The sequence below is a fragment of the Suncus etruscus genome, chromosome 11 (assembly GCF_024139225.1).
Source record: "Suncus etruscus isolate mSunEtr1 chromosome 11, mSunEtr1.pri.cur, whole genome shotgun sequence".
NCBI lineage: Eukaryota > Metazoa > Chordata > Mammalia > Eulipotyphla > Soricidae > Suncus > Suncus etruscus.
Window position 1 is genome coordinate 90,958,532 of NC_064858.1, and position 19,258 is coordinate 90,977,789.

The following is a 19,258-nucleotide window of genomic DNA, read 5'->3' on the forward strand; positions in this document are numbered from 1 at the left end:
TGTAACTTAAAATTAAGTTTGTCTTCCACAAGAGAATCAAGACTAAAAGGAGAAGTATTCATTCTTGCAAGGACAAGATCTAACTCTATATTTTATCAGTGGCACATAAAGATTATAATTGGGAATGAAAGAAAGAAAAGATCCCACTGGAAAGCAGATGTCTTGAGCTCGAAGTAGCAATCACAGCATCTGCACTTTAGCATCAAGTGGAAAACACTGGAGGAAAACAATAAAGCACAAGGTATAAAAATACCAAAGAAATCAGCTGGTTCTTTTCAGAGGAAACAAAAACTGTGGAGTATAAAAGGATATTTAGGAGACTGGTAAAGATCTAAAGCCTTAAATAGCTTATAGTTCATACAAGCTAGAACATAGAGGAAAAAGGAAAATGGACAGTAAAATGGCAGTCACTTTTCCCTATACTTTATAGGACTCAAAGAATAAATATAAATGGTCTCAAATTCACTTTTAACAAACTCAGTATATTTGATTCATTGGTGGGCACATCTTTCAGATACCAAATTCACTCCCAATTGTTATAAATAGCTTTACAAAAATTACATTTAAAATGCATTATCTAAAGATATGGTCCTAGTTAATAATCTATTTTTTGTTTATATCTCCTATCCATATGAAAGCTGGCTTGAAATTTTACTCATCGATACTGCTTAGTTAAGTGGATTCCAGTATTATTAAATTTCTTTGAGTATCAATTGATTTATTTTATAAAATGAAGACAATAACTGCCAGACAACATTGTCAGAAAGTCAGGAATTAACATCAGAATGACTAACTCTATTGTACTATTCACGTAAGAAAAAAAAAATGATTCCCATCACCAATGGATGGGAATGTTGCACTGGTGAAGGGTTTTTATACATACATATATATAAAAAAATCAAGAAAAAGAAAAGATAAGGCCTCCCAATGCTTACGACAGGCTGTGTTCTTTACACTGACTGTATAGAAAGATGAGGTACAGTAAATGCTCCCCATGTAAACCTCAAACCAGGCCCTTTGCCTGGTCTGTATTTTGAATGGGGGGACAAAAAAAAAAGATGTTAACAGAGTTAATCCAAAGAGTCTCCATCACAAAGAGATTTTCTTCCTTTTCTATTTATTTTACTTTTCTTAAACCAATTACAGATATTATAAATTTTTCTTACTTTTTTAATTTAGGCCCTGTGTTTTTATTTTGTTTTAATTTTGGCTTCGGTACACATTCAGCTGTGCTCAAGGCTCATTCATGGTTCTGCACCCAGGAATTGCCCCTGGCAGACTTGAGGAAAATAAAGGATGCCAGAAATTAAATCCAGATCAGCCACATACAAGTTCAGCACCCAACTCTCTATAATACTGTTCTACATGTCCCCAAATTACATATATATTATATTAGGCATCTGTCTTAATTTTATTCAGGCACTGTGATTTAAACTACTGTTAACAACATTTCAGTAATACAATTTCAGTAATATAATATTCTAACACCACATTCACTACTAATGTCTCAGAGTCTCCAGAGATCTAATATCAGCATCCAACTACTATTGTCTCAAGATATCCTCCTATCCCTACCCACCTACCCTACCTGCATAACCCCTCCTACTATCTACCACTGCCTCTTGAGAAACTCAGTTGTGTAGGCTAACTCATAAGATCTGTTGCCAATAATCGTTTGTTATTCCTTCACTTTTGTATTATTCCACATAAATATGATCATTATATATCTGTGCTCATTTTCACTTCACTAACATGATAACTTCTAGTTGCATTCATGAAATAAAAAATTACATAACTTCCTCTATTACATTTGACTTTTCTTTTAACTGTCAACATGAGAAAAGGGATATTGGCAAAACCTTTGGAATAATTATTTCCCAATATGTATAACTCAAACCACCATGTCAACTATGTTTGAAACATAGGAATTGATGTATATTAGTTATTTGCTAATAACTGATTGAAAATTTATTCAAGAGAACAAACAACAAGAAGAAGAGAACAAGCAAGGAGAGTCCCCTCAAATATTAAGGCCAATTTTGTTTTATACCCATCACTTCCTAAGACCAACAGGAGTGATCCTGAACACAAAGCAAGGAATAAGCCATCAGCACAGTCCATGATAGCCTCAGAAACAAGACAAACAAAATGGGAATTAGAAAAAAAAAAACTACAGCTTTGCCGCTCATTCAATAAATATTATTAAGCATTAACTGTTATACAATGGTATAGTTATGAAAATGTCAGCCAAGATACCTTCAAAAAAGAAGCCTACATTTTATTAATGCTGCAAGGTTTTAACTTACATTTTGACAATAACGTAGTAGGCAAAAAATATTTATTTTACATTGCAGTGGCACTTTACACCCTGAATACTTGTCATATGACTAGGCTTAGGCTCCAAAAGATCAGACATTGGCCATTCACTCGTGAACCTTGGATTCTATTTATCGAACCAGCAATGTTTTCTACACCAGCACCAGGAATCAGTCTTCTACCAGGGACAGCCCTACTGCTGCCCTGGCATCAACTTGCTCCAGAGTGGGTTGATATGACACTCTGACGACTTGGTAACATCTACAACCTTTTGGGGAAAGGTTCTCTGTATTGCCAACTAATGGTGAGATGAAACCAGAAGATGCCCTGCATCACTCTGACATAGACAAGGGATCTATACAGAAAGACTTTGGGGTTATACAACTTTGTATTGCCAGTATGCCTGGAGCCTGTAGTTGTTCTTATGCCAGAATGATTCCTGAGTAAGTTATCCCTGTTTTTAGGCTAAAGGTTTTTTCATTTCTATTTGCCCTTATTTTGCTGTGCCTATGCAAAAACAAACAAACAAACAAAAAACCCTATCACCCACCCACACCTTTTTAAGTTGGATTTTTTAATTCTCTTATCTTTTAAATTGGGCTCCCACCTTTATTACAGAACCTTTAGATATGGATTACTTTATTTTATCACATATTCCCACACTTTTCTATAAATCTAAGAAGAAAGGATCAAATAAAGGCTAGGGGCCTGGAGCCAAGTGGTCTCAGATGCACTGGCAGAGAAATAAAGACAGAACTAAATATCCAAACCAAAGTCAATGATAATAAAACCAAAGGACCTAAATATATACAATCTAAACTCTAAAGGGCCTGTTATACTGGCAGGCCAGGTGCATAGGTATAGGATGCACTCTGGGGCCTTTGGTGGAAGGAGGTTGACACTGGTGGTGGTAAGGGCCCTGACTCAATGTATATCTCAAATTCAACTCTGAAGGATTCTGTTGATTATAATTTTTTCAATAAAATAAAACATAGTAGGCAAAATAATTAAATTTCCAGGTAATAAATGGATTACAAGTAAATTTGTGATACTGTATTGTTTGTTTTACTTTAATTTTATAAAGACTATACTAGGATATATTAATTAAACTAAAAACGGCTTCTACTCTGAAATTAAAGTACTCAGAATCCAAGTACTTTCTATTATACACATGCCATGAGTAAATAGCAATTACTAAACTGACAACATAGACACACTTGTTATTAGGCAAATTTAAGGGAAACAAAGCTGCTTACTCAAGGTTTTGTTTTATAAAATAATATATAATTATTAAATGAGCTATTATGTGCTTTTATACAAAACAATTTTTCGATGCAACCTAAGTAAGAAGTCTACAATATGGCAACTTTTATGACATTGATATACATAGTTATTGCACCACCAAATGATCAAGACTCTCCACCACTACCTATATGTCACTTCTCTCTCCCTTCCAACGCCCACACCCATACACACACACACACACACCTCCCAGGCATTCTGCAAAATAAATGGATCATCCTAGGGGCAACTTTTAGCAGTACAAAAATTCATCTTACATTAGCAGTGAGGCTTCAGTGTCATCCCAAATCATTATTCATGTTACTCATAAGGTAAGGCATTTCTCATTCGCCTTTTCCATTATCCTCATCTTTCTTCCCATTGCTTAGTCACCTTGGTTTTGTACATCAACACCATTTCCCTCTTTTATTTCTCTATAGTAACATAGGATTGAGATAAACTGGTACATGCTCTTCTCCCTCTGACTTATTTCCTTAATATGAGACACTCCAGTTCTATCGAAATTGCAACAAGCAATCTAATTTGGTTTTACTATCAAGTCTGTTGAGTGGAGTAATTAATTAGCATTTCATCTGGGATGATGTGTTTTAAAATGTAAGAAGACTAAGTTTCAGAGACTAACTTATATGAAAACAGCTACAAACTGCAGCATTAAAACCAAAGTTAAGTCCTTGTACACAGATTCTTTATCTTTCTATCGTATTATTGCCCAGCCATAAAATGAGAAATATGAAGTTTTGTCCAGAATTTTGAAGTCCTTAGTATAGTCTTTAGAATAAGGTCTCATGCATATACACCTTTAACCATCAAAACCATCAATTGGACTGCCATGCTAAGAAATCATGATGAGTCACAGAGAATAACAAGAAGAAAAATTAATAGTATTATATGAAAAGACACAGTACTGCCTGTATTAATTGCAGCACTATTTATGATAATCAAGATACAGAAGAAAAAAATTGCCCAGTGTCAGATTATTGGATAAAAAGTATGACAAATACTATTCATCTATCAGGAAAAAATGAAATATTAACATTTTCTTTAAAAGGTATAAAGTTTTTGGAAGGTCACACCCAACGATGCTCAGAAGTTATCCCTGACTCTTCACTCAGATATTACTCCTGGTAGTACTCATGGAACCATACAGGATGCTGTAGATAAAAACAAGTTGGGCACATGCAAGGAAGGCATCCAATCCACTGTACTACTGCTCTAGCCACAACATGGTTATATCTTATTTAATGCTAAGTGGCAAATATAAAGGATAAAGACAAACTTCTGGTATTTTCACTCACATGCGATATATAAAGAGATAAAGCAAGGGAATGACAATGACTTACAAAAAACTTTAGACTCCAACCACCAAACTCAGATTTATAAGGGACCTGGCTAAAAGGAGGTAAAGGGTGGAAGGGATCCTTGCTGTTACAGAGGAAGTTGATAATTTGGTGGTGGGAGTGCTATGGTATCATTGCATGCCCAATGCATATAAACATAGATGTATAAAACAATGTTACTCAATAAAAATAAACTTTCTTAAAAGAAATAAAAGTACCAAACCCAAAGTCAACAACAACAGAATTGATACCCAATCTCTAATAAGCTATACACAGAGGGGAGCAGTTACACTAGCAGTCCAAGGAGCAAATGAGGGATATATGGGATGAATGTTGGGAACAGGGGTGGAAGAAGGACAACGCTGGTGGTGGGAATGGCCCTGATTCATTGTCACTATGTACCTTATATATTTCTGTGAAAGAAATATAATTCATTTTGGTCACAATAAAAAATTATTAAAAAAAATAATAGGGCCCGGAGAGATAGCACAGCAGCGTTTGCCTTGCAAGCAGCCGATCCAGGACCAAAGGTGGTTGGTTCGAATCCCGGTGTCCCATATGGTCCCCTGTGCCTGCCAGGAGCTATTTATGAGCAGATAGCCAGGAGTAATCCCTAAGCAATGCCGAGTGTGGCCCAAAAACCAAAAAAAAATATTAAAAAAATAAAAGAAAGAAAAATGAACTATATGATAAATTCACTATTAATTCTTCAAAGAAGACATCATCATTCTCCCCAGGACTAACTGAATCTACCTCCTATATAGCAATTTAGCAGTTTAGGTAGGAGACTTAGTATACAGGTCGACTTTTGGTGTGAAAATCCTTAATTAAACTAATGTATAAAAGTAAAGCTTTATAACCCTAATTGAAATTAGCCTTACTAGGTAAGGTGTCTGCCTTGCAAGTGCTAGCCAAGGAAGGATCGCGGTTCGATCCCCCGGCATCCCATATGGTCCCCCCAAGCCAAGGGAAATTTCTAAGCCCTTAGCCAGGAGTAACCCCTGAGCATCAAACAGGTGTGGCCCGAAAAACCAAAAAAGAAAAAAAGAAATTAGCCTTACTGATTTCATTAAGCAAGTAAAACATTTAGAATGGTGACAATATATTGAAAACACTTAGATGTCAATTAATTGCAATTAGTGTAACCCATATAACCAAGGGGATATATTGAAGAAACCAGGATGTAGCTAAACAGTTGGTGTCAGAAAGAACCATGTTTCTAACAAATGAGTAATTTGCCAATAGCTCTGGCCTCAGTCACTGTTCTTAACACTGCCCCAATCAATTCAAATATTAATTTCAGCCTAAAGAAGAAATCATTTGAAAAATATTCTGATCAGAAAAAAGAAATCATAGCCATATCCTCCTAACCTGAGAAGCTGGCAAAATGAATATATTATGTATATATACACAATAATCTAGTAATCTAATGTTTACTGGAATAAGCCAAGAATAGGGAGGACACACAAAAATACTAAAAATCCTACACAAGTTAGAGAGTTTATGGAGTAAAGTATGTACCTAGCACGTAAAAAACCATGATTTGATCACCAGCATTGCATGGACTCTTGAACATGATCAGATGTGGTTCGGGAAGAATTTTCCCATTCCCTCCCAACTCATGAAGTGACAGCACAAGCAATATTGTGTCAGGGGGGCTAAGCATCATCAATAGTGGTCCTAAATTATTTGAGCTCTACTGGGAAGGCTTCAGTGAAAATAGTTAAGAATTAAATTTTAAAAAATTTAATGAAAGAAAATTTTCTGATAGATCAAGGTGTGGATTTTGCCAGATTTCTAGTAATTAAGTCCTAGAAATAGCCAAAAGTCAGCCTTATATACTATTTGTAGTTGTGCTTAAGTAGTTCTAGTTACATTTTATTTTACTTTATTTTTTGGTTTTTGAACTAGACCCAGAAGAGCTCAAGGCTTGCTCCTGGAGCTGAGCTCAGGAATCACTCCTCGCTGGTTCAGAGGACCATACATGATGTTAGGTATCGAAACAGGTTGGCTTCATGAAAGGCAAACTTTTCACCAATTGTACAATAGCTCCAGCTTCTACATTATTGTAACAAAATTATTTTTGTTATTTCAACAAAGAACTTTCTAACTCTCGACTTCCCTGAGGTCATAGACGGTATAGAAGACCTGTCTACAGAATGTAGGTCAACTCCATGTGATTTTGGAAGTCATTTCATCTCACTCTCCCTTTGTTCCTTGTCTGCACAGTGGAGCTAATACAGGAAAGAATCTATCTACCTGACATCAGTAGCATGATCTTTACACTAGCTAAAACAAGCTAAATACTAATAAATATAGGTGACACACAACAAACATAGATATGGAGGCTAGAGCGATAGCACAGTAGTATGGCTATTGCCTTGAACACGGCTGACCCAGGACCGACCTGGGTTTGATCTCCAGTGTCCCATATGGTCCCCAAACCAGGAGCGATTTCTGAGCACATAGCCAGGAGTAACCCCTGAGCATCACCGGGTGTGGCCAAAAACAGAAAAAAAGAAAGAGGAAGGAAGGAAGGAAGGAAGGAAGGAAGGAAGGAAGGAAGGAAGGAAGGAAGGAAGGAAGGAAGGAAGGAAGGAAGGAAGGAAGGAAGGAAGGAAGGAAGGAAGGAAGGAAGGAAGGAGGAAGGAAGGAAGGAAAAGAAGAAGAAAAGAAGAAAGAAAGAGAGAAGAAAAGAAAGAAAAGAAAAAAGAAAGAAAGAAAGAAAAAAAAAAGAAAGAAAGAAAGAAAGAAAGAAAGAAAGAAAGAAAAAGAAAGAAAGAAAGAAAGGAAGGAAGGAAGGAAGGAAGGAAGGAAGGAAGGAAGGAAGGAAGGAGGAAGGAAGGAAGGAAGGAGGAAGGAAGGAAGGAAGGAAGGAAGGAAGGAAGGAAGGAAGGAAGGAAGGAAGGAGGAAAGGAAGGAAGGAGGAGGAAGGAAGGAAGGAAGGAAGGAAGGAAGGAAGGAAGGAAGGAAGGAAGGAAGGAAGGAAGGAAGGAAGAAGAAAGGAAGGAAGAAGGAAAGAGGGAAAGAAAGAAGATAAAACATATGTTCTGTTGTTCTATCTATAAAGCACCATGTTAAAACATGCCACTAAAGGTTGTTTATTAATCTTTAGATCGACCAGTACCTACTGGGTATTTTAATCTACACTCAATACCCAGGAAGTGCAAAACCAGATAAAAAGCCCTCTCTGCCTTGTTCCTTAGGGCTCAGTCAATCTCTGTTACTTGGTTTAACAAGATTCATTTGCTCTGAATTTATTTTACATTTTAATCTGAATCACTGGTAAAGAGCTGCTTGGGAACTTGGATGATTCCTTTGTTCTCTGAGTGTCTTATATTTAACATAGTGTCACAGACAAATCATGGCCTCAAAAAAAAAAAAAAAACAACAAATAATCAGCATATGAATGTTAAACAAGAAAAATAATTACTCTAAATCCAGGGCTATTTGCAAAACTCAGCCAATGTAAAACTGAAAGACATTTAACGTTATTAACAAAACAAAATTATTATTTTAATATTATCTTGATGGAGCTAAACGAATCAGCAGTGCATTTTAAAGTGAATTGTGTGAGCTGCTCAATCTTCAAATGGTTTAGTGATTACCACCATTTCCTCCTGTCACTTAAAGACTAAAAAAATTTTGCATGCCCCAAATGTTCTAAGAAGCTAGTGTGTTCTCTATGCATTGAACTGCCTGAAAATAGAAAAATTATCTGCTTCCCCATCAACCACTGATTCTTTTCCATTACTAAATGAGAGGTTCTAAAGGCACCCAATGACTAGGATAAATCACTCCATTTCTTTTACTCTATTAAAGTAGATATTTTATGTTCCACTGCCACAAAAATCTAAGATGAACACCAGAAATAGCCTGTGAGTTGAAGACTCTCATTTTAAAATGGCACCACAATTTATCCTGTTTCTTACTGTACCATGAGCATTACATTATTCATTAGAGGTATTTGTTTTTAAGAAGTTATGACTCAGGCTTTGCTCAGTGTAGCTTTCCCAGAGCAAGGCAGTGATTTAGCGTGTTACCTTCCAGAAATAAGGTCACTTTGTGGAATTCCTATCTATGTGACCCCAGTGTGTTTGCATAAATATAAATTCGTTCAATGGCATTCCTGTCATGTTTGCTCAGTGAGCAAGTAATTTGCCACTCTCATTACTCCAGGTACAAGGTACCTTGTGGAAAATCAATCTTCTTTCTGCTTAATACATCACACACTTCCCCCCAGACATCCAGAGCTTCCTGACTCTGAAATGAAAACTGAAAGATAGAGACAGGTCTGTTTAAGCAGCTGTGTTGTCCAAGGGGGCTAATGAATGCTATACCTTACTGTGAAACTTCCATCTTGGGGCAAGGGAAATGTCATTATAGAAAATCCAAGATGAAGATTTGTTCAAAGTGTTTCCCATACCACAGGGAGGGAGGTCTTAATCGTGGAACAAACAAGTAGCTGCGGGAGTTGGTGCATAGTTTTTTGTTTTTTTTGTTTTTTTTTTTTTTTTCAGAAATATTAATCTACCATCTCTCTGGATCACAAATCATTTCCTCCACCTTTGACAGGATAGATTTTGACTTTGAAAGACAATCCATTGCAAGATTCTGACTGCCTATAATATGTCAGGCCTCTCTCCAGGGACACAGTCAGCTTATACCAGCAGATGAAACCATTTTCAGCACTTTCCTTGGTGCTGATTGCTGTTTTTCATCAATGTATCCAGTTCAACATCTCAGCATAGTGCCAGTGGAAATATTATCATTCAATACTATCTTCCAATGCAAGGTAGCTTAAAATGTTAGAATTTTCATTAGCTACTGTGACCAGAATCTATTTTAGAACAGCACTAATTTAAATGTGAGCAAATATTTATTGAGCACCAACTATGTATTTTTTTTTCTGGAAGATAACAGAGGAAGCAGCGTTTCTCTCCTATGTTGCAGAAGAGAGATAAATAAATACTAAAAATAGAGTCAGAATGGTAGCACAGGGGTAGGGCATTTGACTTGCACGTGGCTGACTCAGGTTGGACACAGTTTCAATCCTTGGCATCCCATATGGTCCCCAGAGCCAGAAGCGATTTCTGAGCATTAAGCCAAGAGTAACCCCTGAGCACTGCGAGGTGTGCCCCTCCCCCCCCCAAAAAAAAACAAAAACCAAAAAAATGCTAAATAAAGCAATGGAACAATGTCAAGTACTGGCCACTAGTGTGAATAAAACTTGTGAGATAGGCAGAGAAGAGAAGCATAAATTATAAAACAGTATTAGATAAATGGTGAAAATATAAGCTAAATGAATTAGCCATTAAAAAGTGGATGGTGGAAGCATGAATAGGGGTGGCTTGGGAGGGACATGGTAATGGAATATGAAAGGAAAAATTGCAAGACCAGAGCACTTGAGAAAAATTATATCCAAACTATGGTGAACAGGTTAGCTTTTTGAGAGTAGTGGGCATAAGGCTTTATTTTAACAGAAAGGAGACAGAAAATATGGGTGTCGCTTTTATTGATTTCAATTTTTATAAATAGTTTTATAGAAATATAACGTCAAAAATTTCCCATTTATAATCAAATATTACCCACATATCAGTTTGATAAAAATTATCCAATTATATGGGGCCAGAGAGATAACACGAAGGTAAGGCGTTTGCCTTTCATGCAGAATGTCGGTGGTTCGAATCCTAGCATTCCATATGGTCCCCTGAGCATGTCAGGAGCAATTTTTGAGCATAGAGCCAGGAGTAACCCCTGAGCACTGCCAGGTGTAATCAAAAACAAACAAACAAAAAAATTAACCAATTATTCAATTATTGTTTACTTCAACAAAGATAAATGCAGCATATAAGGTGTTTTAATAAATACTAATATCTACTTCTGTGCTTGTCTTTATTTTTATGAACATGGGAAATATAAGTTAAACTCTGAAATGATGTAACAACAAAACTGTAGATTTTTTAAATGGGAAATAGAAATTCCAAAGTAACTTTCCCCATAACAACTACATCATACCACACATCATTAAACAGAAAAGGTTTGCTAATAAAAAGTGGAAGCAAATACTGCTAAGCCCCAGAGATACAAAGGTCAGTTGCTGTGGGAACTCTACGTTGGACCTCACAACCTTTGTATGTGTTGCATTAATGTGATATTTACATTGAATCTACTCCAAAATAAATATAAGCTATTCAGTAAAACAGCTATAATGGTGCTTAGCACCTATAAAGAGAGTTGCTCCAGGCATATATTTCCTCCAATAATACATTTGGAGGGGCTTATGAAGAAATAATAACAATATTAAAAATATATATAAAACTTTGAAACATTTCTTTGAGTATTGCAGTTGTTCTTCTAATGACTAAGATCCTAATGATTTTTGTAAGTAATCACAATCTTTTGTCTCACAATGCTTTGTGTTCTTTTTAACTAAAGGAGGGTAGGCTAGCAAAGAAAATTCCTCAAATTGAAGTTTTGGATTAAGGAATTTTCTACACAGTTTCCATTCTGTAACTTGGGGTGGGGGGTGTTGGGCCACACATGGTGATGCTCAGGGATTAGTCCTGGCTTTGCGCTCAGAAATCGCTCCTGGCTTGGGGGACCATATGGGACACCAGAGATCGAACCAGGTCCATCTGGATCTGCCGCATGCAAAGCAAATGCCCTACCGCTGTGCTATCCCAAACCAATCTTTAAAATGAAAATATTTTCTATCATTATAAATATGAAAAATAATTCATTCATATTAATTTAATACAAACTGATACTTATCTTCAAAATGGTAAAATATGATCCAGAGAAATGTCTACGATGAATCCAGTTAACTGGATTATCAAAACACTACCAGATTTAAAACTAAATTTATTTTGTGGTATGGTTCCTAAGATTTAAAACTTTTCACTCAGGGGCCAGATTGATAGTATAACAAGCAGAGTGCTTGCCAAGCACACAACAGACAAGGATAAGTTCCCTAATGCTTCTTAGATCCCCTGAACCCCAGCAGGTGTGATCCCTTAGTACAGAGCCAGGAATAAACTATGAACACTGCTGGTTGTGACCCCCCCAAAAAAATCCAATTCACTACATTTGGATATTAGATATATTCATTTCCCTATTTGAACACTGTAACAAAGATGAAACAAATTAGAATTGCTAAAAGAGACAATAACTATAAATGAGTGGGAAGAAAAGATGAAATATTGCCTTTTACCATAACATGGAAGGTACAGGAGAGGGTTATGTAAAAGAATAAAAGCCAAAAAAAAAAAAAAAAAAAGACAAATGCTGCATAATTTCACTCCTAAGCATGCTATAAGGACACCAAGCAAAGGAGCAAATTACAGCCAAAACAAATATTGATTTTTACTGAAGAACTGAGGATACCAGAAAAAGTAGGCATGAGATAAGAGCATGGAAAGGTTCCAGAGGATTGTTGTAAGGAACATTTATATTATGTTCTCAAAGTAGACAGGGTATAGAATGGGCATGTCCATTTGAAGATATTTGCATTAAAGAGAGGGAAGAGCAAATAGAGGATCAATGAAAAAAGAAAAATGTATAACTCTCCTATGTTGGTAGGTAGAATGGATGGTACTTAAAATGTATGCTCACAGATGAGGCACAAATTCTTTATTTTACCTTTTCATTTTTTTTTCTTCTTTTCCTTTTTTTTTTTTTTTTTGTCTTAGCCAGCAATGCTCAGGGTTTTTTACTCCTGGCTCTGCATTCAGAAATTATTCCTGGCAGAGCTTGAAGGACTATATAGAATTCTAGGGTCTGCCACTTGCAAGGCTAGTGCCCTACCTGCTTATACTATTGCTCCAGTGCCCCCACCCCAATTTTCTATCTAAAAGAAATGGCTAAAGCCTTAAATTTAGTCCAAAAATAAGTAGAAAGTGCCCAGAAACTTAATGACTCCAAGGCTGAGAGTTAATAAAATTCTGAGGAAAAAATGAACAATAACAGTCAAAGAGCACAAACTAAGCCAAGATCTAATTATATTATACTTTCATGAATATAAAAAAATCGCGCAATATTTAATAATCTACCAAATCCCACACTTTTATGCGCCCAGGGATCCTGTAGACTGGAATACAATTATCTGTTCAGTTAAATACACAGCACTTAAAAAGTGCTTGAATTCACATGCACAGCATTGTTCTTGATATGTGGGGACCACTTCAAGTGTGAGAAGCTTTTCCCTTAGCACACCCTGAGATGTAGAGAGATTTCATTTATCAAGGCTTCAATCTGCTTATTTTAATCGGTATTCCTACACTATTTACCTATACAAAACATGTGAGCCTTTGGCAGATAATTTATTCTTTTTTTTTAATCATGCCAGGACCTCTAAAATTAGAAAAAGGCTCAGCAGCCATTGAACAATATATCTCATTGCCAACCAAAATACTAAATAGATATGTTGACTTCTGAAAGACTCTTGAATCTAAGCTAAGCTTTTAAAGAAAGATAAACTGTTCATTTTATCCTTTCCTATTGCTTACCATCAACCATTGACTTATAAATAGCAAATGGGAAATAATTATCTAAGTACACAGAGCTATAGATAATGAATAAATTTGTCATAAATCAAGATGACCCCCAAGTTAACTGATTTATAGTTTTATATATTAAAATATATTACTTTTCTGTACTACTTGCTACAAAGGAAAACAGGTAGTTTAAGGCTTTGGTTAGGAAGCCTACTAATAAATTAAATGGGAATCTCCATCTATTCGCACATCACCTACTTAGCAACAACTAGAAAGAAGCACTTTGCACTCCTTTTTAGAAGACAACTTCTCCAAAAGAAATGAAAAACTTGTCTTTTGGAGAGGGGAATGGCCACACCTGACAGTGATAAGAGGTTACACCTGGCTCTGCACTCAGGAAATCACTCTGGCAGACTCAGGGACCATATGGGATGCTGGGATTGAACCTTTGTTGACTAAATGCAAAGCAAGTGCCTTCTTACCCACTGTATTATCTCTCCAAATCTACATTAGCTTCTCAAATAGTGGGGCGCCCCCCGGGGTGGGGCACGAGGCTCCATAAAGGGGGGCCCGTTTGACCTCGGCAAACAGTGTCATATCAAGCTAAGCCCCGTGTTTCTGTCTCTGTATGTCTCTGGAGCTGAGAGTTGCTGTGTCCTGCTTCAAACCCCGCTTGGAAAAGCTATGCATTGCAAAACGTGCTCATTGGAGCCATTCATCCAGACATCACCTCTGATTAAAATATCAGCTCAAATTATTTTATATATTTTTGTTTTGCAACTTAAAGTTTTTTTAAATAAAGATACTATTTACACTCGTGGGAGGCGCAAAAAATGTTTTCTTCTTCCTAGGGGGGCATGACAGAAAATAATTGAGAAGCACTGGCTTATATTGTGTGTGTGTGTGTGTGTGTGTGTGTGTGTGTGTGTGAGAGAGAGAGAGAGAGAGAGAGAGAGAGAGAGAGAGAGAGAGAGAGAGAGAGAGATGGAAGTTCCTTACCAATTGTATTATTTCAATTTGCTTGGTTTGAGCTTTGTAACTATATTATCACACTAAGGTATATAAAAACACTGTGTGTATACTTTTTTAAAACTTGCTTTAATCAGTCAATATTAAATTTTACAGATTTATCTATACTCTTACTTTAGTTCATTAATTTTTCAGTTATGTAATCCACAGTGTTATTATAGCAAAATTACACATCATTGCTTTACAATGAATATTTAGATTGCTCTTACCCTTATTGTGAACACTACGACTATAAATATTCTTAGATATCTTTCTTGGTTTATGTGTGATGAGAATATTTTTTAGGATATATAAAATATATATGAGAAAGGAACAGTTGGAAATAGAAAATGCATTTATATGACTATGCATTTATATGGCTTTATAAGGTAATAAGTTGCTTTACAACTTACATATTCTAATTTTTACTCTTAGAGCAATAACATATGAGTTTCCTACTTCAAATACTTGCAGATTTGATATTGGAAGGCTCCTGTATTTTTGGCATCCTAAAATAAAATGGTATCACTTATGCATTTTTTGATTGTTATAGAAGATCTGGGTCTTATTATATAATTTTAATTTTAACTTCATGGTTTTAATTGATACCATTAATTTCTGAACAATTAATAGATTTTTGTAAAGCAGTCAATTTCAGCCATTCATTTCTATCCTCGAGGCACTAAGGACACATCAAGATTTTTCATTAACTTAGTCAATTAATATTGAAGTATTTGATTTACTTTATAACAAATATGTAAGTTTACCGATTTTGTGGTGTTGGAATAATGTATGCATGAAAAGTGTAATTAACAGTATAACAAATTTCATCTCCTCAATAAAAATGGCTTAAAAAATAAAAGTGATCCATAAATAAAGCCACATCCTCAAGCAGTTAAATTTACTTTAAATAAGATGCAGCGACCTAAGTATAGTATAGCAGGAAAGGCACTTATCTTGAACACAGTCAACCCAGATTTGGTTCTCAGAAATTCAACCCATCTTGATGGAGTGATCCTTCATTCTAGAACTAGGAGTAAGCCCTGGGCACCAAGACAGAATATAACCCAAGAACAAACAAACAAAAAATGAGTTGTAGGTCAATTCACTTTTCGACCATATTTATAAAATATATGACTTCATATGTCAATTTTATGAGTCATCTTTTTCCAATATCATTCTTATATTTTCTAATTGGAATTATTTTCGTTTTGCTTAATTTGACTGATTTTCCAAACATTAAGTCTTCAATGTCTTTTTTAATTTAAATGAGACCATTGTGAATTACAAGTCTTTCACAGTGGTATTTCAGGCATATAAAGACAATGAATTAGGGCCATTCCCACCACCAGTGTTGACCTTCCTCCAACATAGTTCCCAGCATCCCATACCTCCACCTCTACCTGCCTGGACTACCAGTATAGCAGGTCCATTTTGTATTTAGCTTGCTATAGTTCAGGTCTCTTGACTCCACTGCCATTGACTTTAGGTTGGGCATTCTATGTCATTTTTAAATTAGAAGTACAGGAGTATCCCAAGGCATGAAAATTCCATCCTATTGAGTTGCAAATCTGAGACCCCACTCAGATGCAGAAATGGAAGCTAACTTTCCCCAATCTTACCTAATCCTATGACTTTATCATGATTTCCTCATTGTTCATTCAGGTTCTTAAATTCTTTACATAATCTACAAATCACCCTCATTCTTTAGATGTTTGTTCAAAGTGAATCTCTTCAGAGTCTCTATTAACTATATAACATAGTGCCCAGTTTATTTCTACCACAATGAACACAATAATAATGTATTTATTTGGATGTTTTCCTAACATTTACTAATACCTAATTTTTATGTAAGGACCTTTTCTATCTTGTTTCATACTGTATTTCAAAGTACATGATTAATCAGATCCACTAAACCAATATTTATTAAAGGAAAAAGTTGTAAGGGACTCCTCCTGATAAAAGATCTTGCCTTTTTCTGATTTGTTTGTCAAATTGAATCATCTTGGGGAAGTTAATTAATTTCCGTGGTACTGCTTAAAAAAATAGCTATGTCAATCTCTGAGTCTGTCTCTATGTCAATTATATGTATGAGTTACAGCTGCAGCTGCTCTCATGAAGTTGAAGACTTAACTTTTATTTTTGCTTCTGAGAAACTGCAACAGAAAAAGCTCTTCTCTATACAAGTCTATCATAATTTATATTCATTAAATTATCTGCCTTTCAGACAATGGAATAATACTAGCTGTGATTTGAGGAAAATAGCTGGCTTTTGGCAAGTCCTACTACTTTTTCAAGATCCGTCATCAAAATTACTAAAGACTTCTCTAACTTTAAAATCCTGTCTTTAGAACACGGTAAAACTGACACACTGTCATAAATGTCAGAATTGTAAACGTTTAAGCCATCCTCCTATATTACTGAAATATTAATTAGACAAAGATAAAATATGTAGCTGATTAGTGGTAGTACACTCTGGTAACTATTGTGTTACAAAAATAAGAACAAAGCATTCCTGCATTTGCAGGGATGAAAAACCTGCAATATAAAAATGAAGACATTTTTTATCAAAACTGTTATTCTTCCCCAATATGGCAAACTCCAATTCAAACTTGGGAATTTGAAAAGAAGAGTAGAAAAGTGAGAGGATAGAAGAGTTGTTATGGCAAATCAAAACTTAACTCTGGGGCTGGAGTGATAGCACTGCAGTAAGGCATTTGTTTTGCACATGGCTGACCTGGGACCGACCTGGGTTTGATCCCTAACATCCCATACTGTCCCCTGAGCCTTCACGGAGGGATTTTTGAGTGCAGAGCCAAGAATCACCACTGAGTGACACTGGGTGTGGCTCAAAAACCCAAAACAAAAATTTTTACTCTATTTCTTATTTATTTATACATCATTCTTTCTTCAAATTATATCATCTTCAAATATTTACTGAGCATATACTTTGCCACAGAAAATACTATACTGCTTACCTTAAAATCTTAAAAATAAGATTTTATCTCTGATTAAAAATTTAGAACCTTAGGCCAGAGAGAGAGAGCATGGAGGTAGAAAGTTTGCCTTACATCCAGAAAAGGACATTGGTTCGAATTTCGGTATCCCATATGGTCCCCTGTGCCTGCCAGGGGCGATTTCTGAGCACAGAGCCAAGAATAACCTCTGAGCACTGCCGGGTGTGACCCAAAAACAAACAAACAAAAAATTTAAACCTTAATTTGCTCCAAGAAAAACAGATAAAATAATACTGACCCTACTAGTGACCAACTTAAACATTCTTGATTCATTGTGATAAGATAAATTAGAACTGTCTAATTTGTGCTGTACTGCAGCACAAAATGTTCAATAGATAATTTATTATTTTCATAATTTTCAACTAGGATATGCCATCCTTTGGGCTATGCTTTATTCCTAGCACCTTACATCATACAGTTAAAACAAAAATTCCATAGGTAAGATTCATTCCATTGATAACAATCATACTTTATGCCTACACATACAATAAAGATACTAAAATACAGCTAAAACTGTAAATTTTAGTATGTCTAATGTTGATTAAATTACTTCAATATTCTCAATTATTTAATTCAATGCAAATGTAGGAAGATCCACCAAGTTGTTTTTATTTATTAATGTACTATCTTTAACAGATTGCCATTAAGAACTAGAAGAAGTTAGGATGTATAGATATAAGTGCACATTTGAAATTCTGTAGGTTTTTAAAGTTTTTCGAGTATTATATTTCATATAAATTAACTGGGTAAATCCAAAAATATAGCCAAAAAGTGACATTTTGTTTCATAAGCATTACTATATGTAATTCAAATGCACTTGAGGCTCCTATGCATAGCAGATCTCTTTTATGATTATATTTAAAAGGTAGTCTCTTGTGTTCTGATAGAGTAAGAAAGTATTAAGATTCAAAAGCGTAAGTCATTACCAGATCTCTTAAAAAGTCTACTAATTACCCAAGGTAGCAAGATAGAATAGTTTTTTGAAGATGACTAATAGGAAAATACTTATTTTATTAATTTTCTGAACAAAATGTTTTTCAAATCTACTGGTAAGAGTAAACTTAATCTCATATACAGGCCCCAAAACTCTGCTTTTTCAGTGCTTTATCATTAATAACAATATATTAATTAATATATTTATATAGCAATGTAGAAAGAGTAATTTCAGTAATCATGTTGTTAACTGCATCTTCTCTACATTTAATCTCTTCTAACAAAGAAAATTTTACCAATTCAGAGCAACTGCAGAGATAGAAATTTGTCCTTGACAGTTTGTCAAGAAAAAGTAAAACTATTCTAAACATTGTTAACTTGGTTATAAAGAACAGTCACCTATTTTCTATCTCATAAAAGAACAATGTTCTTCTTCGTATTATGAATATATCATAAACTACATTGTATAGATCTCAGAGAATCTTTGGAAAAATATAAAGAATATTGACTGAAAACACTCAATCCAATCATATGTAGTGCTGGGATGTCTCAGAACTTTAACTCTACCAAGACGAAAAGGCCCCAACACCTAAAACATGATAGCAAATTATAATCCACTAAACATATTAAAGAACATGAGCATATTCTAAATAAATTTAGATAAATCTTATAGACAAATAAGTACACTTTTGGCCTATGTCTGACAATGAGGAAATGAACTATATTATATCTCCTGTTCTTTCACATCTCCATATTTTACTGGATGGTCAGGATATTTCTTTCTTTGCAACTAAGTTAAACTGATATTAACTTTTCCCCAAAGTCAGTTTATTCTCTGGCCTGAAGTTAA

The 19,258-nt window shown here is 35.2% G+C and overlaps 1 protein-coding gene and 1 non-coding gene across 3 annotated transcripts in view; one reads left to right on the forward strand and one right to left on the reverse strand.

Moving 5' to 3' along the window:
* The window catches only part of TAFA2 (TAFA chemokine like family member 2), a 588,553-nt gene that overhangs the window by 221,155 nt on the left and 348,140 nt on the right, over positions 1 to 19,258 (reverse strand). The gene's annotated exons all lie outside the window — the stretch shown is intronic.
* Positions 919 to 1,051, forward strand: LOC126023156 (small nucleolar RNA SNORA51). The gene has a single exon (XR_007500362.1). It is a non-coding gene; the product is annotated as a small nucleolar RNA SNORA51 (small nucleolar RNA).